The sequence below is a fragment of the Schistocerca americana genome, unplaced genomic scaffold (assembly GCF_021461395.2).
Source record: "Schistocerca americana isolate TAMUIC-IGC-003095 unplaced genomic scaffold, iqSchAmer2.1 HiC_scaffold_559, whole genome shotgun sequence".
Classification (NCBI taxonomy): Eukaryota; Metazoa; Arthropoda; class Insecta; order Orthoptera; family Acrididae; genus Schistocerca; species Schistocerca americana.
Genome location: NW_025726301.1, coordinates 52501 through 57262, shown reverse-complemented (window position 1 = coordinate 57262; position 4762 = coordinate 52501).

Here is a 4762-nt window from a genome sequence, read left to right as displayed (position 1 = left end):
CGAAACCCTCTCAGGTCCCGGCGGCGCGCAGCGCCGTCCTAAGTACTTGGTCGGGTTCGAGAGAGGCGCAATCGCCCGGAGTTTGGCGAGTAGACGCTTTAGGTGCGACCACCCGTGCTCCCAACTGAGCTTGCCGCTGCCGACAGAGGCCCGGGAGCGTGCTGTCGTGGCATTGCCGGCGGGAGACAACACGCGCCACCTACGGTGGCCGGCAGCTCCAACGCCAGCGCCACAGAAGGACAAAAGCCCCACTTGGGTGCCGAAGCGAACTCTCCCAGCACAGCGCACGCGCCAACACGTCCGCACAGCTGCGATACAAACCACCTGCGAGAACCGCAGAGGCGACCGAGCAGCAGACGGCGTCGCGGCGCCGAGCGCCGGGCGGCGGCGCATCCTCAGCGCACACAGTCCTCAATCGGACCAGCACACTGCAGATGTCCACCGCGCTTCGCACCGGGCCCGCGAGGACCTACTTTGGCCGCACGGCGCCGCGTGCAGGGTGCGCCGGCGCGCAGCTGCGCCGCCTGCCGCCTCCGTCGGCCGGCGCGCCTGCCACTGGCCGCCCCCACCAGCCGGCTGTAGCGCGTGCGCCCACGCACCGCGCGGCCAGCACGCCGGGAGGCCCCCCCTCACCGGCCGGGGACGGTCCCACCCAGCCACCGCCGCGTATCGCTTCACACCCACATGCCATTCACGTTCGTGGGCATGGTGGGTATCGCTGAAACAACCGGTTGGTAGCTCAACCGATCGTCGCCATCACTGATTCACCTCTAGCGAGAACAACCGCACCACAACCGTTTACCAGTTGTTCATTTGCGTAACGTCACCAGCAAACGTAGACGTCCATCGCCATTTGCAAATTCAACGATTGTTGCATGCCTGTGTCAGGTGTCACGACACACTATGTCTGCCCACATACACGCAACAACATGTGCACGCTTCGCGAACACGTGGAAGGTGGCCCCCGTACGTATGCGATGTCCATTGCGCGAACGACTGTCAACCGGCCTCTGTCGCATGTCGCAGATGTGGAACGCAGTGCACCATGCTATCACGGTGTGTGAGAAGAGACGACTACGTCTGACAACACGCGCCACTACATCAACAGACGGCTCATGCTGATCGCCATCCACGGCATACCATACTGCAATCCAGCTCTTATAGGGAGACGACACGTAGCTGAGTGCACAATATTTGGACCGTATGGTTCGCCGTTGTTGGCGCAGTCGTGGTACGGTCACACATGTACCACGATGTATCATTCAGTACATGAGGACCAATGTGCAGTACAGTGTGTGATTTGGACGTACAACATCAGCGGACAGTTGACACACGCCGTACCACAACGTAGGCTGTGCTTCGCCATGCAAATGCCAATGAACAACTGCGAAGGGCATTGAGCATGTACGTCCTGCTGCCATCCGCATTACAGTGTATAGCTGCAAGGTGTTTAACATGAAGCGATACTCTGGGGACCAGGCAGTGCGAGTAGCAAACTATATTGCGGGGGTTGCAGTTAGGCAACACCACACTAATTTAACGCGTCGTATGACAATTACAGAGCAGGTTAAGGCCCAACGTGTGTTGGGTTAAGGCCCAACGTGTGTTGGGTTAAGGCCCAACGTGTGTTGGGTTAAGGCCCAACGTGTGTTGGGTTAAGGCCCAACGTGTGTTGGGTTAAGGCCCAACGTGTGTTGGGTTAAGGCCCAACGTGTGTTGGGTTAAGGCCCAACGTGTGTTGGGTTAAGGCCCAACGTGTGTTGGGTTAAGGCCCAACGTGTGTTGGGTTAAGGCCCAACGTGTGTTGGGTTAAGGCCCAACGTGTGTTGGGTTAAGGCCCAACGTGTGTTGGGTTAAGGCCCAACGTGTGTTGGGTTAAGGCCCAACGTGTGTTGGGTTAAGGCCCAACGTGTGTTGGGTTAAGGCCCAACGTGTGTTGGGTTAAGGCCCAACGTGTGTTGGGTTAAGGCCCAACGTGTGTTGGGTTAAGGCCCAACGTGTGTTGGGTTAAGGCCCAACGTGTGTTGGGTTAAGGCCCAACGTGTGTTGGGTTAAGGCGCAACGTGGGTTACGTTAAGGCGCAACGTGGGTTACGTTAAGGCGCAACGTGGGTTACGTTAAGGCGCAACGTGGGTTACGTTAAGGCGCAACGTGGGTTACGTTAAGGCGCAACGTGGGTTACGTTAAGGCGCAACGTGGGTTACGTTAAGGCGCAACGTGGGTTACGTTAAGGCCCAATATAGGTTAGGTTAAGGCCCAATATAGGTTAGGTTAAGGCCCAATATAGGTTAGGTTAAGGCCCAATATAGGTTAGGTTAAGGCCCAATATAGGTTAGGTTAAGGTACAATATAGGTTAGGTTAAGGTACAATATAGGTTAGGTTAAGGTACAATATAGGTTAGGTTAAGGTACAATATGGGTTAGGTTAAGGTACAATATGGGTTAGGTTAAGGCGCAATATGGGTTAGGTTAAGGCGCAATATGGGTTAGGTTAAGGCGCAATATGGGTTAGGTTAAGGCGCAATATGGGTTAGGTTAAGGCGCAATATGGGTTAGGTTAAGGCGCAATATGGGTTAGGTTAAGGCGCAATATGGGTTAGGTTAAGGCGCAATATGGGTTAGGTTAAGGTACAATATAGGTTAGGTTAAGGTACAATATAGGTTAGGTTAAGGTACAATATAGGTTAGGTTAAGGTACAATATGGGTTAGGTTAAGGTACAATATAGGTTAGGTTAAGGCACAATATGGGTTAGGTTAAGGCGCAATATGGGTTAGGGTAAGGCGCAATATGGGTTAGGTTAAGGCGCAATATGGGTTAGGTTAAGGCGCAACGTGGGTTACGTTAAGGCGCAACGTGGGTTACGTTAAGGCGCAACGTGGGTTACGTTAAGGCGCAACGTGGGTTACGTTAAGGCGCAACGTGGGTTACGTTAAGGCGCAACGTGGGTTACGTTAAGGCCCAATATAGGTTAGGTTAAGGCCCAATATAGGTTAGGTTAAGGCCCAATATAGGTTAGGTTAAGGCCCAATATAGGTTAGGTTAAGGCCCAATATAGGTTAGGTTAAGGTACAATATAGGTTAGGTTAAGGTACAATATAGGTTAGGTTAAGGTACAATATGGGTTAGGTTAAGGCGCAATATGGGTTAGGTTAAGGCGCAATATGGGTTAGGTTAAGGCGCAATATGGGTTAGGTTAAGGCGCAACGTGGGTTACGTTAAGGCGCAACGTGGGTTACGTTAAGGCGCAACGTGGGTTACGTTAAGGCGCAACGTGGGTTACGTTAAGGCGCAACGTGGGTTACGTTAAGGCCCAATATAGGTTAGGTTAAGGCCCAATATAGGTTAGGTTAAGGCCCAATATAGGTTAGGTTAAGGCCCAATATAGGTTAGGTTAAGGTACAATATGGGTTAGGTTAAGGTACAATATGGGTTAGGTTAAGGTACAATATAGGTTAGGTTAAGGCGCAACGTGGGTTACGTTAAGGCCCAATATAGGTTAGGTTAAGGCCCAATATAGGTTAGGTTAAGGCCCAATATAGGTTAGGTTAAGGCCCAATATAGGTTAGGTTAAGGCCCAATATAGGTTAGGTTAAGGTACAATATAGGTTAGGTTAAGGTACAATATAGGTTAGGTTAAGGTACAATATGGGTTAGGTTAAGGTACAATATGGGTTAGGTTAAGGTACAATATAGGTTAGGTTAAGGCACAATATGGGTTAGGTTAAGGCGCAATATGGGTTAGGTTAAGGCGCAATATGGGTTAGGTTAAGGCGCAATATGGGTTAGGTTAAGGCGCAATATGGGTTAGGTTAAGGCACAATACGGGTTAGGTTAAGGCACAATACGGGTTAGGTTAAGGCACAATACGGGTTAGGTTAAGGCACACATTGTTGTAAGGAAAGGTGTTTTCGGGGGGGGGGGGGGGCTGGTTTGTTGATTGTGATTATCGTAAGTAAATGACTGCGGCATCATCTGATTTGCCACGTCAGGGTGCACCTTTGGCTCATAACAGGCGGCGCTCTGATTCCATGCTTGTGGCAGACCTGTGTCTTTCATTCGTGCCATTGTTTGTGTGGTGTGACAGGAGGCAGTATTGTGATGTTGGGTGCACCCCTGTGTAGGACATGTGTGGGTGTTGGTGGCTTAGCTGAGCAATGGTGGTTGTCGGAAGGGTGGGATATTCTGTTTTCCGAGTGGACCTCCCGGTCTGGTTATGATAGTGTGGATTGTCTAATGTGGCAGAGAGGATGCACTGGGTGTTGTTCCATGCTGGTGCTTAGATATTGTCTGTGTGCCTGTTACAGGCAGAGAGTAGTGCGTGATAAGAGTGTCTGGCTGACGTGTGATTGTGAGCAGAGTCTTTCAGCATGTATACGGACAGTTGTATACATTATCTGTATTCTGATGGCTCTATCTATTACTAATCAGCGCCGTGTATACGTTTAATCCGGTTCCAGTCGAAACTATTGTATCTCTGTACATTAGTGACACGGCGAGCCCGCTATGTAGTTACTCGTCTCGGCAGCTTCCACCGGTGTATGGCAAATGATTATAAGGAATCAGTCTAGTCGTCAATACCGATAGTGTGACGTCACATGTCTGGGGTGGGGGACGCTGCGCCCTTCCGGTGGGTCATGGCCTAGGAAGACTCTTCCCACGCAGGGGGGCTTGGACTGTCATTGACTCTTCCGAGTAATATACTTGCCGTACGTTTTTGCGACTGCGAGTGCAACGCTCACCGGTACCGACATGGATGGAGC